At 38.8% G+C, this 22,785-nt stretch overlaps 1 pseudogene; it reads left to right on the top strand.

Annotated features, from left to right (window-relative positions):
• Positions 1-1,441: 1,441 nt before the first annotated feature.
• On the top strand, positions 1,442-20,507 carry LOC100720093 (heterochromatin protein 1-binding protein 3-like; annotated as a pseudogene).
• Positions 20,508-22,785: the final 2,278 nt, after the last annotated feature.

Below are 22,785 nucleotides of genomic sequence, written 5' to 3'. Positions count from 1 at the left end.
TGAGAAACAGCACACACTGAAAGCAACAGCGTCTAGTATAATCTGTTGTCCTAGCTTTTGAAAGAAAAAAACAGCTAATAAAATGATCAAAGGTGCTTTGATATGTCACACTCTGGCTTACCCAGCTGACTTCTTTTACAGCTGCTGAGAGGACTCTTAGTCTGCTGTTTCAGAGTTCTACAGAGAAGGGCTCTCCAAAGGGTAATAGAATCTGGGGACTTTTTCTAAAGTACTTTCCAAATTTAAGAAAGTTTGATCTATATCTATATCTATATCTATCTTTATCTATATGTTTTTAGTACGGGAAAAATGAATTACACTGAAAATCTATTTTCTCCCAAAATTGGTTTGCAAATTATCCTAGTTGTTTAAAAGATGGTATTAGAAATAAGCTAATTTTCAAAAATGGGGAAGTTGGAGATCCATTCCTCCCTTCTACATATATGTATGTTCATTAAACAAGGTGCTGCTTACACACGAAGTATGTTCAATCACCTCAAGTAGTTGTTTCTCTTATTCAAAGGGGAAATATATCATTTCTATTTTTAGAGCAATAACAAAGAACTACAACTCATTTAGAATACGAGGCAAGCCAATACTGGTTGGTTTATCAACAACTACTCTAAATGCACCTTAGAATTATAAGTTTAATTGAATTGAGCTTTTTTTATTGAATTGAACTTTAGAAATTAGGCATTGGTATTGAAACTGTAAAAATCTGAGCCACAGTATAGAGGAAGAGGAAGTGGTCAGTACTTCACCCAAAATGGGTTCATGAAAGATGCCCAAAAGAAGGTAGCTAGTTACCAGAACATCTAGTATGAGTGACATCCAAGAAAGATGAAAAGTAGTAAATCAGGTCAGCTTTCTCCCTCGCCTTGAAACCATAGGAAAGATAATTTATTCTGCCCCTCTTCCTGATTGATAATATCATCTGCCTCTTAACGGTCCTTTCTCTATCCCAAACACTGAAAGTTAAAGTATACATTTGTTCCTACTAGAGACCTTTCCTGACTTTCAGACTTTTTTTCTAAGACCTCTGCGACAAGTCTACAAAGAATCGCAAGCATCCTAAAACCTGCATCTTTAGAAGTAAACTCATTATCCATTCAATTATTGATTCTTCTTTTCTCTCAGTTAACCCAACAGGTCAGCTAGACACTCCAAGTCATCCTGATTCTTTTGTTTCTTTTTCCTAGATCCAATCGCTTCATTTTTCTCAAATTCTTTCCCCTCTCCCATACTGCTACTGACTATGTTAAAATGCTTAATGCTGGGAGCCGCAGGTAGGGGCAGAGGGATGGGGCAGCAGAGAGAGCTTTGCTTCTGGGCCTGGAGGACAGCGGTGGGGAGACAGTGGCCAGCAGTAGGAGAAGCGCCTAGGGGTCTTACAAGGTGCGGGTACCAGGCCTGGGGGCACAGAGAAACAAGACGATGCACCATGCCGAATGGAATCCTCCGGGAAACTCCACCCAAAAGCAAAATTGCTAGTGGGGAGAAAGAAAAGCCAGAACCAGATGTGAGTTCAGAGGAATCTTCTCCACTGTAGAACAAGAAAATGAAACTCTACCTGCTACATCTAATGAGACAGAACAGCCCAAGGGAGAACTGAGGCTGAAGAGAAAGAAGAAGATAAGAAGAAACCAAAAAGGAGGAGGAAGATCAGCCTAAGGAAAAGGAGAAGAAAGTGAAAACACTAACACCTTCCTGGGTCACTCTTCCCGCCAGCCAGCTAGCCAGGGCCCAGAGACAAACACCGCTGGCTTCCTCACCACGACCCAAGACGGATGCAGTTCTAACTGAGTCTGTGAAAGCATGTGTCCAGAAGAGTGGTGCATCCGTGGTTGCTATTTGGAAATACATAATCCATAAGCATCCTTCTTTGGAGTTGGAAAGAAGAGGTTATCTCCTTAAACAAGCACCGAGAAGAGAAATAAATGCAGGAGTCATCAAACAGATAAAAAGAGAAGGTGTTTCTGGAGGTTTCCTGTGGTTCAGAAATCAAGAAAAACATCTCAGAAATCCAGAGACAGAAAGAAGAGCTCTGCAGTGGGTCCAGAACCACAAGTAAAGGATATCTTCTCACTAGCCTTTACTGGCCTTTATGATCCTAAAGAAATTTTGTATAGTCTTACCGGAAATATGAGTCTCAGCTTTACCTTAAGCTTAGAGTGGACATCAGGCCTCAGCTGTTGAAGGATGCTCTGCAGAGAGCAGCACAGAGAGGCCAGTTAGAACAGATAATCGGCAAAGCTGCACCAGGGACATTCCAGCTGAAGAAATCGGGCAGAAACCCCTGCTCGGTGGGAATCCAATGGAGTACGCAAGCTTGTCTACCACTGCCGCCATAAATGAGCCAAAGACCTGCTCTACCACTGCTCTGAAGAAATATGTCCTGGAGAGCCACCCAGCAACCAATTCTAATTATTAAATGCATTTGCTGAAGAAAACTCTGCAGAAATGTGATAAGAATGAGTGGATGGAGCAGATCTCTGGTAAAGGATTCAGTGGCACCTTACAACTCTGTTTCCCATGTTACCCAAGCCCAGGAGTTGTATTTCCAAAGGAAGAGCCGGATGATTCTAAAGATGAGGATGAGGATGAGGATGAAGATGAAGATGAAGATGAGTCATCAGAGGACTCTGAGGATGAAGAGCCACCACCTAAGAGAAGGTTGCAAAAGAAAACTCCAGCCAAGTCCCAAAAGAAAGTGGCACCCATGAAGAAGGGACAAAGCCTGCACCTAACATCCCAGCTGCCCAGAGCTGGACCTCTGCCCAAGAACGCCAGACCCGCACCCTCAGACGTCAAGAAACCTAATGGTAGCTCCTCAAAGGAGCCTGCAGCCAGTGTGGTGAGAAAGGAAGTGAAATTACCTGGCAAAGGTAAATCCACCAAGAAGAATCCTCCAAAACAAAAAGTAAATTTTATGGCAAGAAAGGGTATTATGATAAAGTTCAAAATCTTATTTTATAAGTTCAGTGTGCATTTGTTTTATTTCTGATATTTATAAAAATTTCTTTTTCTTTTTCCTATATGAACATTGTGGGGAGGGAATATAATAAACCAATTTAGGCATTTGTTAGCTTTAGGTGCTGTTTTTGGTGCCTACCCCTTCCTCGGTCATACTGATTTCTATCATAATTGGAGACTCTTCTAAGCTGTATAATCAATACTTGTCTTGTTTCTCCCCTTCTACCCCAATCTCTGTCTTTTTTTATGGTAAGCTTTGGGGTCTCCCTCTTCCTCCCCCTCCTCTGGTTTCACCTTCCCCTCTCTTTTGGTTTTACCTGAACGTCTGTAAAGATTTTATATTTTTAGAACACACCAAAAACAAGAGGCCATACAACACGGACTGGTAAAGCCTCCTAGCTGGAGACTTCGGTGATAGCTGTAATAATTAATCTTATTTATAAAAGTTATTCTGCCAACGCTGTCTCTCCAACTATGAACAGAGACAACTTAGCTTTGGAAATAGCCTGAAAACAGTGTGATCACACTTGTTTCTGAAGATACGCGACTGCTTTGGGCCTCTTTTCACAGTACCAACTTGCAGGAATTGTTCTCTGGCCCAGAGCACTACATTCCCTTCACAGCAGCACAAGCTGTCTACACCACTGGGTTCTGACTGCAGGGGAAAGAGAGAAATATCATGAATCCAGTTTCCAGTGTCACCTCTGTGATAGCTCAGACCCTGGAATAAAACCTAAGGAAGCAAGAAATTAAAATTTGGGGAGCAAAGGCTTTATTTTAGGCTAGGCCTGGTGTCACAGTCTCCAGGAGCCAATTTGGAGACTGTGCACCTCACAGCTAAAGACAGTGACTTATAAAGCAAAAAACCACAGGAATGCTGTTGCTATTGACACAATTAGATTGCAGCTGGCAGCTGGACCTTACAGAACTTTCTGTAATTTCCTGAGGTTAATCATTTCTTAAAGAACAGCAAGCACTTCTTTTGTAAAGAACAGCACAATTAGCACAGGAACTGATACCTCAGGCTTTTTTTATGGCCTTTTAGAAAATTGAAACTTAACCTAGTTAGATGTGAAGGGGGGAAGGGGAGGGGGGGCAGCCCGGAGCTTTACAGAACAGGCTACTCTGCTCAGCAGTTAGGGGGTCTTAGGTTATAACAACCTGTGTTACCAAAAATCACAACATACACATAAAATCTTCTTGATCAGGTGTTCAAATATATTTTTTAATATTTGAAGCATGAGCTGTCACAGTTTGCCTTTTTTATGAGGAAATGTTGGAGAGTTACAAATGTAGAAATGTTAAGTGGAAAAACATAGGGTTTGCTTAAATAAAATAGATTCCAGATTCGTTTGTGGATTTTTCCCCTTTCTTTCAATAACACTTTTAATATCAAGGAACTGGCCTCGTTTTTGAAATATTTTAAAGAAAAAAAAAAAAAAAAGCAAATGAAGCCCTACTACTTAACCCTTATTTATTTTTTATTGGTAATTGAACTTGCAACCTCAAGCTTGCCGGACAGGCACTTATGCCACTGAGCTAAATCCCTGGCCTAATTCTTTTTTATTTGTGTTTGTTTTAGTGTTGTGAAGTTATGTTAAAATAGTAGCTTTTACTTAAGAGATACTGGTTTTCTGGTTATTGTGTCTCTTCCCTGTGGCACGTGACACATCGTCTTAACTCTTTGGTGTAGGTCTGGGCCTCTAAGGGCTGCCAGGATCGAAAGGAGTTGGTATTACAGTCATTTCACTTGCATTATCTGCTGGGATCCCATCTGCAGCTTGAATGTGGCTGAGAAATGGACTGGAGAAGATTGGTGTAAATTAGATCACAATCATGTGTGATCCCATCATGCACTGATTGGAATTTGTGTGGCATGTAAGGCAATCTTTCCTGTTTTAAGTTTTCCTTTTTATGTGCATATATTTTGAAAAATATGAATAAAGATGAAATTTTTAAAATACTTAGTACTTTCATTGGCTTGCTTATTTATTTTTTGAACTTTTGCGGGGATCAGGCAGTAATATTAATGGATTTGCATCTTCATTTTGTACTCTTAGCTCCTAAAATTGTAGCAGGAGTTGTGCTGAGCTATGAGAATACAAGAACAAAAATACCAGCCAAACCTCATACAACTGGAGAAATTGTTAGACAGCATTTTTAAAAAGATAGTGCACTGTATCATGTTTAATTGGTAGAAGGAAAGTACCAGAGGTGCAAACTTTGCTAATGTTTATGCCTGAATAGGTTTTGAAGGAGAATTAAATGTCAGCTAGATAGAGAAGTGGAAAGAATGTTGCAGTCACAAGGAAAGGTGTGTACAGATGCATGTGAACTGAGAAATCACAGTGAGTTCATCCAGCAGCAAGTAGTCGGAAGAGATGATGGAGGATGGCAAGAACATGGTATCAATATTTATTAAAGCATAGAAAGAGTTTTAGAATGTGAGGTGATCATAAAATATGTGTGAGTTTTTTCATAACCCTTCTTACCAAAACTGATCCTGGTTTCCCCAAAGTCTGAACATGAAGCAAACTCAGACTCTGATGAATAGAAAGTGACACAAGTGATGATATGTGGCTCTTGAGGTTAGGCCATAAAAAGAATGGCTTGTGGCTGAGAACAGTGGCACACTCCTATAATCCCAGCTATTCATGAGGTCAAAGCAGAAGGGTCACAAGTTCGGGAATTTAGTGAGACTCTGACTCAAAACAAAATATACAGTGAACGTCAGCCATTGTTGATTTTCCTATTATCTGATTGTGAAGACCTATAATGCCTTCATTACTCTGTTCTGATCAGTTTTATACTATTTTGTTTTGTATGAATTCATTGTATGTGAAGATATAGACAACTATTCCAAGAAAACAAGAGATATGGTAGCCACTATAGATCTCCTGTTGTCTTGCTTTGAAATCTGTCTTACATTGAAATCTTTTACATTGTTTTCTTCTGAACTGTTCTGTTTATTTTTACCCTCTTTAAAATTAAATTTTAAAAAAAAGAATGAACTGGGGATCCAGTTCAGTGGAAAAGCATCTCCGGATTTAATCCCCAGTACAAAAAGGAAAAAGAAAAACCTTGTAATGGTTCTTCTCTTCTGAACAGCACATTCTAAGCAAAGGAGAGAACATCCAATGCTGTGAGAATACCCAAGCAACATGGGGAGAGGAACAAAGGACTCCTGCAATAGCCAGCATCCACTTGTCAATTATAGGAATGAGCCACCTTAAAGGTAGATTTGCAACTCAGTTAGGCTTTGAGATGACTATAGTCTTGGGTGACATCTTGAATGCAATCTCATAGGGAGCTTGAACTAGAAATATCCAACTAAGCCATACCTGAATTTGTGACCCACAGTAACTATGAAATAAATAAGGATTTATTATGGTGTGAAGCTAAGTTTGAGGTGGTTATAGATAGCTATGACAGAAGAGGAGTCATCTGATTGGGTATTTTTTTTTTTTTGGTCTTTTTGGTTTTTATCAGTACCGGGAATCAAACTCATGACTGCCTGCTTGCAAGGCAAGCGCTTATGCCGCTGAACTAAATCCCCAGCCCCTGGATATGTTTTATAACAAAATATAATGGTGTTCTGAACTACAGATAAATGGTTTGAATGGAGACAAAACAGAGGCAAATAAGCTACATAGTGTGTGATTACGTACAAAAATGATATGTTGTGTACTTGGTGAGTGTCTTAGTTACTTTTTACTCATTGCTGAGACAAAATACCTGAAGCCCAAAGTTGGGAAAGGAAAGGTTTATTTCTTACAGTTTTTGGAGGTTTCAGTCCACACTCAGTTGTCTCCAAGGCAGGCAGGCATGGCTGGGCTGCAGTTCATGGCGGCCGCCCGCAGCAAACTCAAACCAGCAAAGAGAAAAATACACCTTTTTCCTAACATTACATCACATCCTGGCTCCACCCCTATATGGGTGGAGCACTGACACCATCAATCCAAGCACTGTACAGTGAACCATCACAAATGAACAATGCAAACTCGTGAGGCCTGGGGGACACAAACATAAACCATGACAGTGAGTATCACTCTTCCATATTGTAAGCATACACTAATAAAAGTCAGATATAACTCAAAATAACAAGACACGGTGGGAGCAAGAAAAGGTAAAATAAGAGTGGCAATGACTTAGAAGCAAAGTCACTTACCTTCGAACACCAGAAAAATCTGTTGGATTCGTTCACGTAGTACCTGAGATTCTCAGAACATACTGAACCAAGGTGAGGCTGAAAGATAGTGAACAAAGGATTCATCAAAATGCTGCATTCACATGGACTCAATTTCTGGATTCTTGAAGTTCATTGTCTGTATAACTGCATCAGTGAGGTTCCTGGGAAAATTGCTTTCAATATCTTAAGATTAAGAAATTCTTGAAAAAAAACTTGACTAAGCCCTCAAATATTTTTGCAAACAGAACCACCAAAGGGCTGAGATGAGAAGTCCAAACATGCAACCACTGATAACAGTAGGATTATCCTATAAACTGAGGGAAAAATTTATACCATTCCCCAAATCAACTCTTGTTTTATCTCTGCTCTTTATGTGAAGTAGGGTAAGGCCACTATTTTAACTAAAATTGTTTTTTAAAATTTTTTTATTTAAAAAATATATATAAAAAGGGGGAGATTAAGATGAAAGAGGACATAACAACACAGGTCAGAACAGAACAATTTAAGCAACATAATGCCTCACCACAGGATAACCCACCATAATAGTAGTTTCATAGTGTCTCTTTCCTTGAAATATATGAGTATGCCTTCGTATACTATCAAACATAACAAGACAGTGTAAAACCAGGGTATTCAGAACCAACTAACAGAAAATGAACAACAGTTTCTATATTATCTCCTTGACTACAAAAAATTTTGTTTATACTATCACATATAATAAAATCCAATAAGATATAACACGATAAAACTGATGGAGACAGAAGAACAAAAGCTTGATGGGATTTCAAAACAAGCTGATATAAAATGAGCACTAGCTATTATAATATCTTTTCTTCAAAATAATTGTTCATACCATCACAGACAATAAAGTCAAACACTCCAGAATAAAACCATGCCTATTAATGAATGAAAACATTATAAGGCTTCAAAACAATATAATGGGGAATTATGATTACCACATACTTTTATGTATTCTTACCATTTTTTACACTAGGGAAACTATTCAATATTTATACATGTGAGTTTGATTTATTTCACTTATGAGTATGGTCTCAAGTTGCACACACTTATTTATAAATATCTCAATGTGATCATTCTTTATAGTTGAGTAGTATTCTATCGTATAAAAATACCACAACTTTTTTATCCATTCCTCAGTTGATGGACACTTGGGTTGTTTCCAAGATCTGGCAATTACAAATTGTGCTGCTATGCTAAAATTATATTAAATATAAGAAACCCATACTTATTTTCCATTTTCTGTTTTTTTCTTTCAGGATAAAGTCCTAGTTCAAAAGCATTTCCATTATTTGGTGATAGTATAAACAAAAATTTTTATGGACAAGGAGATAATATAGTAACCATTGTTCATTTTCTGTTAGTTGGTTCTGAATACCTTATAATACTTTCATTCTCTTGAATGGTTTCATACTATTTTGTTATGTTTGATACTATAGTGTATGAAGTTATACTCAAATATTTTAAGAAAAGAGACATTATGGTAGCTACTGTTATGTCAGATTGTCTTGTGGTGAAACACTATATTGCTTAAATTGTTCTGATCTGGTTTGTTATGTCCTCTTTTATCTTAATCTTTTTAAAATAAAAAAAATAAATATATAAAAAAATTAGCCACTGATAACAGTAGGATTAGCCTATAAACTGAGGGAAAAATTTATACCATTCCCCAAATCAACTCTTGTTGATAAAGAAACCTATTATGTTTTCTTTATGTGACCTCTTCCAGATATCAGTGATTATGGATAAAAGAAGACTTTCTGAATGTATATTGCTCTGAATTTCACAATAATATAGTTATTTTTGTACATTTATGGTTTCTGACACACAAAATATTGGTGTTAACTGGAATTATAACTTTTTCAGGATTCCTTTTCTGGAATCTAATACAGAGCATGGCACATAGAACACTCATTAAAGAAGAAAAAAAGGAGAGAAATGTGCTGTATTCCATTGTGAAATTTAACTTTCTGTCTTCCTGTTATGGAACCATGGACCTGCCCTTTAAACAATCTCTGCCTCGGGATCCACAGGACCAAGACCTGAGGTCAACTGTGAGTTACTGTTGTGGAAGAGACTTAGAATTTTCTACAGGACAGACTTCTTCCTGAGAAGTCCAACCTCATCTCTTTTCTTCCTTCAGCCAGAAGGAAAAGTCTAGAACAGGGAAGGGAAAAGTCAGTGCTCCTGCTTTGGCGTTTGTGAGGTTGGCATTCCACAGTGCAAGGAAGGAGGTGCCAGGGAAGAGGACATCCCTATCAGGGGAGTCCACTCAGGAATCCTCAGCGCTGCACCGTCAGGAGGCGCCCAGACTGCTTGGAGCATCTTCTTTCTAGTTTTCACAGTTAGAATTTGTATGTCCTGTGCCTTTTAAGTGACGTGTGCTTCAGTGGGCTCTTTGTGTCATTAAGAGCTCTAAAATGTTTACCGTCACAGACCTAAACTGCTATCAGCGGAGTTCAGCCCTCACATTTCCACAATTATAAGCAGAGTGTGAGTTTGCTTTATAAAAATTACTAGACAATTATAACATTATCTGACTAGTAGCTTTCTGGATCTAAGTTCTGAATGTGTCACATTTTAAAAAACACTTCACTTGTACACGTTTTGGAAATAACTTATTGATTCTTCACTATCTTGTGTGCCTTGAGTGCCGGGAGCCTATTTTAAATATCTTTGACTTCCTGATAATGCAGACTTGTATTTTAGCTTATCCTTTACAAATGACTGTCAACTTGTTTTCCAAGCATATGAAATCTTATTAGGATTTTATATTTTTCCACATACTTAGCTTAAACAGTCACCAAGTGCTTTTTGAACACAGCTCAGTTCTTAAGGTCTGTCACTTCTAGGGTCTCAGGGGAAGACTGTGCTTCATCTGAATTCAGCTTTCATCATAATCTTCTAAGCAGACATGCCTTAGACTAGAGATTGCTAGCTCAGCAGGTGCAGTGGGGGACCCAGACCAGACAGGTGCTAACAAAAGTCCTGGGAAGAACAAAGGGAGCATTCTCAGCACTGCTCAGGAAATGCCACCCATGAGAAGCCAGGCTTCATCTGCAAGGCACATGAGCTTCAGGATGGCCAGCTAGGCAGAGCAGATCAATGCTATTGTGGGTGGTGGGCTCAATAAGCACCATTGTGACCGCTCTAATGCCTTCGGTGACAGGGCAGGAAAAACTCCTTCTGGCTGCTGTGAGTTGAAATGCTCATTTCATCAAGTGGCACACCTGCCACCCTTTCTCTTCCTGTGTGGAGTCAGATTCAACCTAAAATTTCCAAAGATTACATAGCCATCTTTTACAGATCATGTAGCTTCTTCGTTGCTGTTTATTTTCCAATCTTTTGAAATTGCATGCATACATAAAGGTGTGAGGGTTCAAAATGCACAGGAGAACAGACTGGCATTCCAAATGTCATAGTGATGTAACCCAATTCTCTTCCACTCCCCACCTGCTCTTCATATGTTTGCTTTTCGTAAATTAGGTCAGGTTCATTTTGGTACTTCCCTACCCGTGAGGACACACAGATTTTATGTGGTATGTAGGATTTTTAGGTTGGAAAGAAAACAAGTCAGATAAATTAATGCACTTTAATATCATAGTGGTAAATCAGATTTTTTTCCTTCCCATCGTACACTGTTAAAAATAAAAGCCTAGAGTTGGGACAGGACACTTCTTCCTTATATAAGATAATCCCTGGCTCCTCCTCAGCATATTTGGTAGCCACGCCTGTCTCACCCCTGCCTCTTCTCCATCCTGCCCTCCTGCACTGTGATAACCGCAAGCTGCTTCCTTCCATCTCCAAATGCTCTGTACTAGAATCCACTGATAGAGATCACCATGCTTACCATGGTAAGAACAACTGCAGTGATATACTGAGTGCTCACTGGATACCACACTTGTACTGCGTCATTCTAGACTAATCTCTATGAAAGTACTTGGCTAAGTAAATATTTGGGAACAGATAAGATTTTGGGGTACTACTAAAATCTCACAGGAGATAAACTTGTCATGATAACTTTAGACCAGACAAAAATAAAGAAATCTCAATGGACTTGAACTCAGAGTAGTTCTGCTTCACCTCTGCCCAATTTTTAAAGGACTATGTGCTATTTCTTAGGGTCTATTTGAAGAAATAGTGTATCCATCCACTTTCCATGACTCTAACAAAATAGCTGAGCCTGGCTAACTTTATAAACAAGATCTGGAGTTTCAAGGGCATGGTGCCAAGATCCGCTCAGTTCTGGTAAGACTCTAAGTCAGATGATATCACCATGATTAAAGAATATGCAAGAGGAAGAGACCATATCAGCCAGCAGTCAGTAAGTTGAAGCACAGAGAGAGCCCAATCTTGTAACTGTTCACTAAACCTCTTCTGTTACAGGTTCCACGATTCCCTCATTATCCACCATATGGAAGGCCAAGCTCTCATGCATGGACTTTTTTTATTTTAAAGATATTAAAACCTAACAAAACAAAACAGAATGAAGCCAATCAAAACAAAACAGTCAAACTGGTACATAACTTCAAAGCAGGATAACAGCAAATCAACAATAATATTTTTTGTTATCTTCACAATATTTGTCAACTCCATCAGACATAACAAAATCAAACCAAGAAAACCAGAATAAAACCAATCAAAGCAGAACATTGAATAAAGCAAAACAATAAATCAGAAGAAAACAAAATAGTGAGAACAATATTGGATTTCAAAAGCAAGATAGAAGGAAATCCCCATATTTGCCAAACTGCATACTGTCATCCTCCCAATAGATGCTTTACAGGCCCCAAGCCTGCAGAATCAACCACATAATATAAGCATTCAGTTGCTTTTTGTACCTCAGTTGCTATCAACTCTGCCTCTCCTTCTAACCAGCTGATTGGTTGCCGGTACAGGCGGGGGAGGGTCTTGATTCTCAGCCAGCATAATCATAGGCCCGTGGGAGGCGCTTTCCGGCTTCTCTCTTCCTGGGCCACGCATGCCTGTGTGGCTTACTGGAAGAGCTAATTGGAGGCTGCTTCTTCTCCTTCTTCTTCTTCATCTCCTTCTCCTTCTTCTTCTTCTCCTTCTCCTTTTTCTTCTCCTTCTCCTTCTCTTCCTCTTCTTCCTCTTTCTCCTCCTTTTCCTCCTCTTCCTCCTCCTCCTCCCCCAGACCCAGCATTTCTTCTGCCAGTTCGTAGAAGGTGCTTTCTGGCTTCTCTCTTTCTGGGCTCCACACAGCTTGGTGTGTGGCTTCTCCCACACATGAACGTTTAAAGGACACATTCAAGCCCCCCAAACCCATAAAGAAGTATGGTTACAAAATAGACTATAGCTATTTTATCTGCTATTGCCAAAACTTGTAAAGTGGCCATCCACTTGACACCTAGGTATTCCTGTCAGCTACCGCCCTAAGGAGTCTGAAATACTTGACAGTTCCCTGCTTCTACACCTGGCCTGACCCACACCAGTTTACCAGCAGGCAGGCAATGCTGTTCTGAAGTTGGGGAGGAAAATTCTCCTGGAGCTGTCATTTCCTGCAACCTCCTAGCAGCTGAAGTTTGAATTCAAAGAGACTTGCAAATAAAGTTTAACTCATGGCGGAAAGAGGACCATGTGAGAATGCTTCTGTCTCTAAACAATGGCTTCTTGGAAGAGCTGTGAGGCTCTAAATATGTAATAAATATTTGCACTGAGGAACTAGAGATTGGCTACCCTCCATTTTTCATATTAGAATCCCTGGCAACTTTTTTTTTTTTTCCAAGCAAAGTGCACCTCACAGCTAAAAGCACTTCCGTCCTAATGTTCACTGTTCTATTTAGGATTTAGAACAAGAATATTCTTTTTTTAAATTTACTAGGTTTGATCTCCAAGCAGGCTCTGTACTTTGAAAAAAAAAGTTTTGATCAGAAAAAAAGTAAATTTTAATTATGTCATCTTTTTCTTAGAAGTTATGGAAAAGATAGTCTGTGCTTCATTTTCTAGGTACTCTTAGATGAACGGATGCTGACATTTTGGAGAGGCACCTAAAGATCCTTACTTTCACGGATGTCCTCTCTTCCATCATTACCTGGTTTCTCTCCAAGGTCGCTAGAAGGTCCCTACTTCTAAGAGGTTGAAGGAACGTAGCCCACATGATAATCTTAGTAAAAGGCCCTCTCTAGGACCAGACAGCTGCTACTTGGGGTTATAAAAGAAAAAGCATGGGTTTTCCACAGCCTCTTGAGACACCTATCAGAAAATAACTTTGTGTATCTGAGAGCAGAAGGTGAACTTGACCTGTGTTAATGCATGGAGAGAGTTCCAGCTTCTCTGAAGAAACACGGAAGAGAGACTGACAACTCTGTGCTCTGCTGTTGCAAATGTCTTAAGGCAATTTAGTAGTTGACAAATATCGTGTTCTACTTGGGAAACATTAATTTATTCTCTGCAAGTTAAAAGTATAAAAGGTCTACAGGTCTTCTTCCCTACAGTATCAGAACCAGGTGATAATATATACTGTCAGTGAATCTCAGGCACAGTCCTGACATACACAAAAACTTTTCTTGGCAAGTAGGTACAGGACCAATTATCCTTCGGTTTGTAAATGCAGTGAATTACCAGATGTCTATCTTTTGGGACCAGACCAAAATAAGCGAAAGGTCTATTTAGAAAAAATCCAAGAGATTTTAACTGTGTGAAAAATCTCAGGTCAATAACTACACATAAAATGATTAAAATCCTAAAATATTATTTTCTAAAGAGCTTGGACTACTGGGCTTGCTGAATTCTCACAGGGCGATATTTTAGCCCAATCTAAAGTCCACTCATTTTACTAGTTAGAAAGTTGTTCTAATATCCATTATCCTAACATCAATTAAAAGTCTTTGAGGTTCACTGGAGACAAAGATAGTTTAAATTGTTGTAGCTGCCCCTTTGAAGTAAGCCTCTGATTAAAAACCTTTCATATGTTTATGAATCACTTATCTCCAGGTTAGTACCCTGTGCTAAACATCTGTACCTGCTTATAGTTAAAAATACAAACCTCAAATTCCTTGCTGAAACAGTTAAGGTAAAATGACAGATAAAATAAAAGGCAGGCTAGAAAATCATGGAGTCACAAGACAGACGAAGTCACTCCTAAGTTAGTAAATCAAGCAGAAACAGAAAGCATTTTATGGCCCATGTATAAGGAGGGATGTTCCTGAGAAACAAACTATCCATGAAGGTGGAGTAGGCATAATTTTCCCTGTTTCTTTCCTTGGACACTGCATATTTTAAAAAGTCTGAAAAATGGAACAAGGCAGACCAAACAAGGATCCTTAGACCTGAGGGACGAGGTAGAGGTGAGATCCTTTATTTTTCCTAATAGACCCCACAGAGGTGAGATCCTTTATTTTTCCTAATAGACCCCATACTATGTTTTGGAGAAACCAGTCACCTAGAAATGCCAACAGGCACAGACAAAATACAAGCCCAACAAAAGTCTGCTCCCTCTAGGCATGAGACCAGTAAGGGGCAAAAGAGGAAACTTTTAGAAAATAATCTTTCTGCTTCAGCTAAAATCTCATAGAAAACCATGGTCCCATTCCCCACCTATACTAGCAAAGGCTGGGTGGGAGCCTGAACCCCTATCCCTTCCCAAATGTTGCTCTAATGAGCATTAGATGCAGGTAAGAGCAGATGTGTTAATTTCACTTCCTGCTTAAATTGTAATAGCTTTCATTTGGATTATCTCTCAAACTCCAAGAATCAACTCACTACCAGGGAGATACATCCTTTTTTTCTTGACTAGAGTTAGGTTGCTTCATTTTGCCTGGTTTTAAGGCATTTGATCAGAGCTATTATAAGAAAGAAAATATTTTGTAGTATAATATTTTTATCAAGAACAAAATCAATTAACAAAATAATTTCAAAATGATATAAACACATGCATTCTGGAGTGAAACCCAAGACGTTATGAAGCAAGAACCCCAGAACTAGTTGAACCCCACCGATCCAATGGTTCAGCTCTTAATTCCTCATGCTTTATGTTTCCCTGGGGAGCCATATTCAATTTAGACCCCTACCATAGGCTACAAAAATAACATTGAAATTTAAGATCTAAAGCCTGATATAATGAGCTTGATGTAGTGGCCTTTTGTTGGTTTGTCTCGTGTTGTCTGTGTGGTCATTTTAAAAATTTAGTCTAACAACAGTGTGATCATCAGGTACAAATGAACACTAATATGCACCACTGGGGAAGTTAATTTTTAAAATTTTAAGTACCCTTATCAACATTCCACACTCCTTACAGATTTGGTTTATTCCACTCAAATATCATTACCAGGAAATACACTAAAAGATCTGTTGCATAGCCTAAAATACAGGAGAGATTATTTGTGTTAATAATCAATAATATCAATGATCATTGAGTAATGTTTAAAGTGAATGATGTTTATTTGAAATAGTATCCTTTCTCAGTGAAGGTCCACTCTAGTGAGTCCAGAAGCCATACATATCAGAAGACAAAAGTAGTGATCTTTAGATTAGGGCACCCAAATCACATTAAGACTTTGCAAGGGTTTTAAGGAAATCTCTTTCCAGATCCCTAAGTTTCTCACGCACTTTCCTAAAATTGGTTTCCCTATCAGTGTTCCAACTCAGCCTCTTCTCCTTCCCTCCACCTCTTTGGAAAGACTTTAAAGTTTGTCTTTAGGCTTGGGTTTGTCTTTAGGTTGTCTTTCCATGAGAAGAGTATGTTTGAAGTAGTCTTTTAATCCCACAATATTGGTAACATGTACAGCAAACCTAGATTCAACTTAAACCTGAAACCAAGCTCAGACAAATTTAGCCTAGATCAGTTGAATCACAGCTTGCTCAAAAACAAAACAAATAAACTCTTATATATTATACCAACTGAAAGCGTAATTGTGCTAATCTTGTATCAGAATGGGTAAACTATACAATCTTGCCCATGTAAGCCAAGTTTGCTTGCATTAACAAAAGACCCCAACACACATTTATCACTAACCTCAGTTATCAAGATGGGTCAACTGAGGCTGTGTTCTAGAGCTTCATTTAGGGACTCTGACATAAAATTCCTTGTCTAGATTTATTGGTCTCCTAAGAGAGTGACAACAAAAAATACAAACTATATGCTAGCTCTTGAAACTTCCTTAAAAATTTCTCTACAGGGAGCAACACTGAAGCAAAAATATCCATAGGAAAGCTTCCATTTCAGCAAATAATTTGAAAAATTAAAAAAAAACTGATCACAAAAATATACCTTGAATAATTTGAGAACATGTTACCTACTAGCATAATTCCAATTCTTGCTCCCATGTCTTATTTTTCCTTGACTGGCTTGAATTTTGTTGTCATCCGAATCTCCAAAACCAAGAGCCCATTTGTACGTGTATAGGGATCCGTGCTCTATCACATACTCCTCTGGTAGACTGGACTTGTCGCTGTTCACAGGACACACAGGCAGTGCTATGGTGATTGAAGTTTCCTCCCTAATATTATCAACAGTGCTCTGCTCTCCAACCATCAGTGTTTTCATTGAAAATGAATTAATGTTATTAATTTTCCAAATTAAGCAAAATGATAAGCCCTGTTGTTATTGTTATAAAACCTTTTTGTTTCCTGCTGCTTAGAAACAGCCCCTAAATGGTGTAAATATTTATGCTAATGAACCAAAACTCTACCACCTGTATATTATTAATGTTTGTTGTTATTGTTTAAATGTGAAGTGTCTCTCAAAGACTTCAGTGTTGAGGGCTTCCCTTCAGTGCAGCAAAGCTCTGACTGGGGTCTACAGAAGTGAATGGATCGTGACCAATCCACCAATGAGATCACAATTTGACGGCATTATTGGGAAGTAATGGAGGCAAGCGTTGGAGGCTAAAGACTCTTGAATCATGGGGGGCTGGCCCCAGGACTGTGTGTGTTCTTTGGGCCTTTGCTTCCTCTCTGGCTGTTGTTCTTTGTGTCTAGCCCCAGTTGCATGAGGCAAAGAACAGCTTGCCTCTGCCACGTCTTTCAGCCATGATGTTTCTGCCCCATCACACCCGTAAGGCCATGGGATCAGCCAACCATCCATTGAAACCTCTCGAACTATGAGCCAAAATTAACCTTTCCTTCTTTAAGTTGTTTTTCTCAGTGATTTGGTCACTGCAAAGAAAAGTTGACTAGCACAGGCTACAAAGAACACACTTTATATTTAATCCTAGCATGGAAGCAAAACTCTACAATGTTTTTCTCCAATAATTAGAATTTAAAGAACCAGTTAGTCACAGTGGTGCATTATTTTAATTTTTCTTTCCTGTAGTTCTTTTCAGCATCATTGCTTTGCACGTAAGATGAGATGGCCACCTTCTGTGAAGGGGGATTTATAGGATAATTCAATTATCTACCCAGATGCTCAAGATGGAGACCTAGGAATTTCCAAGTACTGTGTACCCCATCTCCTTCTTTCTCTCCACTGCTGCTACCTCAATTCAGGCCCTTGGAATCATTTGCTACCTTAGTGCTTTAACCCCCGCAGGGTCTTCCCACTTACAACCACCTGCGTCTCCATATAAAGCCTATTAGACTAGAGAGCTTTTTCTTAGTTTTCTTTTGGCATCTGAACTAAGAAAGCATCAGATAGCGAATAATCAATCTAAGGTAAGAGAACTGATATCCTGAGACAAGTCACACCCCGTATATGAAATTTTAGCTGGTAAGTTTACAATTTTCTTTTGACACCTTATGTCCCTTTGGAGCAAAAAAAAAAAAAAAAAAAAAAAAAAAAGTCAAAAGACACAAAGACTGTTTTGAAGCTTTTTGTATTGTTGGAGCTCAAAGAAAAACAAAGGCCATTTGCATTTCAGATGGCAGTAGAGTGATAGGAAAACTCAATGTATTTGAGTTCTTGACTGAGCCCTTGCAAAGAAATAATATCATCTCATGAGTTCCTAGTTGTTGAAAGCATTTGAATACTTTTGCTTCTTTAGGGAAAGGCAAGCTACTGCTGAACTCTGAAGGGGACATAAAAATATTCACACATCCACAGTTGTAAAGTAGGTGACACTGTGTAGAATCAAGGAAATAGCACCATTTGAAATTTGGTTTCTAGCTAACCATAGTTGTTAATTTTCTAGCTATATTTCTCATGTTTCATTTTGCAAATTCTCTATATGTATATGTACACATATACTTGTATACATGTGGGCACATTCACATGTGGGTACGCCTACATGTGCATATGTATTGTGTATATGTAATCTCCCTTATTTCTTATACAAAGTAGTATGGTCTGTATTTACTTATATCTCACTTGTTAAACTTTTCACTGGTTCCTTAGTACCTCTTATCATGAACGATGTATCTGTATCATAGTGTACTCAAATACTCCTTAGAGATTCCTTTCTTCAGTAAATAGTTGTTTCAGGACTGCTTCAATTTTTTGTTATTTCAAATAGTACTGTGATATACAAACTTGCGCAAATGTTTCATGTTGTGGGTCACAATAAATTCCTAGAAGGGGTTGTGTGAGTAAAAAGATAATTTCCTAGATATGTGGTCAAATATTATTTGATATGTCTCTCTGAGGGTGTCTTTCTATGGAAGAATTTTTTCTTTTGTTTTTGTTTAACAGTATTGGATATTGAACTGAGGGGTTCATGCATGCTGTTATGGATTAAAAACTGGTGATCAACTTAACACCAGCTGAATTAAATCAGCATGGTGCTGAGCATAGATGTTCCACCCAAAGAAAGTTGCCAGCATAAATAGAGACTTGGAGAAGACGAGTAAGTTGTAGGTTTCTCTAAGTGTTGCTGTTTGAGTTGTTGGTTCCCTTGGAGGAGCTCATCATGACTAGCTTCTGTGAGTTCGACCACTGTCATCAGAGGAGCTCAGGACCTTGTTGGTGAGAGTGGCTGTGGTTCACTTTGGGGGAGCTCTGATCCTTACGTCGAGCATTGCTTCCTGACTCTGGAGGACGTGTGCTGTTTAATCTCCAGGACAAACTGGTCATGCTGGCTTTCTGACATGTACTTGACTGTTCTTATCAGAAGAGCTCAGGACCTCTGGGATGCTGAGGATGGCTGTGGTACCTTTCAGTGTAGCTCTGGGCTTTATTATGAGTGTCACTTCTTAGCTCCAGTGTAGAACCCTTAACCTACCAGCATAGCTCCTTCACCCCACTGGCATAGAGTTTTTAGCTTCCACCACTGACCTTTGGGCCTTATCAGTGCAGATCTGTAAAACAGACTGGTATGAGTCCTTCTCAGGAGCTCTAGACCTCTAGTTGGACTCGTGGGAGGCATTGTCATGGGCTCTAGTTTTCATCTGGACTCATGCAAGACATTGCTGTGGGATCCAGGCCCTGGGCTAAATATCCTATGTCTTTAGTGTTGTGGACAGATTTCCTGTACTTGTGTTAAACTCTGGGTGACATCATAAATTTGTAATATTACAAATTCCGTGTCCTGATTCTAATTGTTTTCACAACCTTCGACTATAACACATGCTAAAAAATCAAACATTACCCTCAGCTATGTCCCAGACTGACATTAATATCTGAACAAATAAACTTTAAACAAAGAGATGTTGCTCCCTAAAATGGGTAGATAGGATAAAAGTCCCTAGTCCCTCCGAAAGGGAATTCTCCAGCCTGACAGATCACATTTGACATCAGCATCCACTTTTCCATGGTCTGCAGTCGGCTGGCCAGGACTGCAGGTTTGGAACTCATTGATCTCCATAGTAGCATGGGTGTATTGTTTAAAAGAAGTATCTTTCACTCTCTATACATGGCCTATTGTTTCTGCTTCTTTGCAAGAGCACTAATAAATACAAAGGTCATACCATTTTGGGTTCCCACCAGTAATGGGTGAGAAAGTCTACTTTCCCATACCCTTTGTAGACAAGATATTGTGAAGTATTTGAATTGGTACAGTTTTAGTTTGTAATTTCTCTTATTATGCTTGAACCAGCATCTTTTCTTAAGTTCAAGGGCCATATGTATGTTTTTCCCGGTGAAATATCTTGAAAAGGTTTTTTTAATGCAAAAAACGTCTCTTGTTGTAGATGAAGGTAGACCCCTCTTAGAAATAAAATAAGCCTAGGCACCCAGATATAAATTCTTTAAGTAACAAAATGCTTGAATTGTCTTTCAGGAAAAGCCTCCAGCTTCTACTCCAGGATGATGCAGAACTGGCTTCTCAGGATGCGTAGAACAACCAGTAGTCTTGTCTTTGGACCTCACAAGCTCAAAATTCACCATGCAGAATATGATAACACCCTCTCCCAAAAGAAGCATGCCTCCTGTAAAACTCTCAAACGCCCCTTCCTGAGTTCACTCAACAAGCAACTCCTCGCATTTTCCTTCCTATAAGTCAACCCTCTGCAGCCTCCTGGGAAGTCAGACTTGAGGTTATTGCTCCTGGCACCCTGACCTATCACCATTTGCACAATACTTCTCTTTTAAAAAAAAATAAACAAATAGTGCCATAGTACTGGTTTCAACACAACTTGGGCAGTAAGCCTCTGCTCAATAACAAAATGATAGACTAGGTTGATATGATTAGCAACTTTGTTTCCAAAATTAATATAATTAAATTTTCTGATGAGAATACCAATTCCTTTATGGAATTCATAGTACAGATACTATCTATATCATTGTTTTAAATTTTATTTTTTATGAACCAGGATACAGTTATCAAGATAAAATAAGCTAGAAACTTTTTCTTTGATAAAATGTGTCCTGATGAGATCCTAGATTTTACAACAGAATTGTAAAGCCCTAGGGAAGTAGAGGTGCTTTGTCAGGACCCCTGGATTCCTGGTCTGTCATCTTTCCGTTAACCAGGATAGTCTGTGTTCTTCTCCCTCTGTGTCCTTCCTCCATGTTCCCCCAGGTTCTCTGAAGTTTTCTTTGTGTTAATTAAATAAAGACAAATCTGCCTTTCCCCTTCTGTAGCCAAATACTTTCTTTTCCTAACATTAGCAAGTGTTATTAACACTAGCTGCTCACAAAGTGCAAAATGAATGCATTTCCAGCTAAATCTGCCTCTCAGGTGCTAACTCTAAAGAAAACTATCACAGGAACACTAATTTACAGGAAAGATTGCTCACCTCGAAATGATATTCCATTTTCTCAACCTAGCTCTCAGGAAACTTGTTTCATATGAATGAGATGGAAGGAACTAGCCAGTGGTTAGTTAGCAGTTACCCAACACTAGGCAGCTACAAAACTGCAACCTGTGAGGATCACGGGTCTAGGAGACATAATCTATTTTTTTCAAGTTTGAAAAAGTTGCATGTATTTAAAACTTTAGGAAATGTATGCAGCCATTTCTCTTTGAAGGAGTCTTAGTTTTCTTCAATACATTTTATATTAAATATGCTTGGAATAGATGCAAGAGTGTGATGGATGAAAATGTTGTTTTATCTGCCAGGGATGTCACTTTATCATAGATTCTAACAAGAAGGGACTTCTGGGTCAACAATAATTTAAAAGTTATAAAAATCTGAGTGCTTGACTACTGTGTGAGACATGGAGCATAAAAAGTGTTTGCTAGAGTCCCCACTTAAGGGAAAAGGGGTGAGAATTTTCTAGAGTACAAAGCTGTGATGGTGGATATCGTTTAGGTACCTGTGTGTAGTTCCACGGACATAGCTTTACCTATGTCAGGAAAATCACAGAACTGGTTATAAAACTTCGCTTTCAGCTTTATTAGGATAATCTCATCATAAAATATGAGACATTAACAAGGGGAGAAAAAGAAAATCATTACTAAAAACTCACAAGTCAGAATTTTCAGCCGAGGGAGACTCAGAGTTGGCTGTTTCCTGAAGACCTTAAACCTGACCCCTGATTTCCTCAGCCCTGTGCTCTGAAAGAATCTTTCAGACTAGAAGACTCCGCAGGAAGTAAACATGACAGAAATTGCCATTCCCCTTGTCACTCAGAAGAGCCATCTGCTCCTGAGTTAAAGCCATTTTCTATTAAATTCACCAGCATGCTAATTAAAGAATGACTGGAGGACGGTGACACTGCCAGATGCTAGGAAGATACATCATTGTCTTTTTATATGGTTAGGCAAACGTTTAATTAAACCTGCAGCTGCTCTGTCTGCTCCATCCACCAACATGGCTAAACCTCATTCACCTGAGAAAATCATTTCCTATTAGTGTCTTTCAAGGGGTAAAACAACTGAAAACAGACTTTGATCAAATATTTAATGTCTTCTTACATGATTTAATTATACGCATCAGTAATTACATGAGGGCGACTTGAACCTGACATTCCTTGTGGTTCTGGACGTGTGTCCTGGTAACTAGTCAAAGTTCGCCTCAATCTTATACCTATTTAAAGGAGTAGTCTCACAGAAATCCTCCAGTACAGGCAGGAAGGGGTGACCAGCCTGTGTCTCTTACATTTTAGGTGGGTGCATAAGCTTTTATGTATTTGAAATGATCTCTTTAAAGAAAATGAGGCAAGTCAGAGAGGAGATGGAGATGGCATGTGGCATTAGGGTCAACTTGCTATGAAACTTTTGCTAATAATGATCACGACTGTCAGCCATCACAGTCAGTGTCTACTGATCATTTCTTCAAGAAAATATAAAGCCATTCTTTTTGGTGAGGGCACTATTTCAATTTTGGACTTC

This window comes from Cavia porcellus, unplaced genomic scaffold, assembly GCF_034190915.1.
Source record: "Cavia porcellus strain 051 isolate PalLab524CR breed Dunkin Hartley unplaced genomic scaffold, mCavPor4.1 scaffold_21, whole genome shotgun sequence".
NCBI classification, from domain to species: domain Eukaryota; kingdom Metazoa; phylum Chordata; class Mammalia; order Rodentia; family Caviidae; genus Cavia; species Cavia porcellus.
This window is presented reverse-complemented; position numbering and strand designations above follow the sequence as displayed.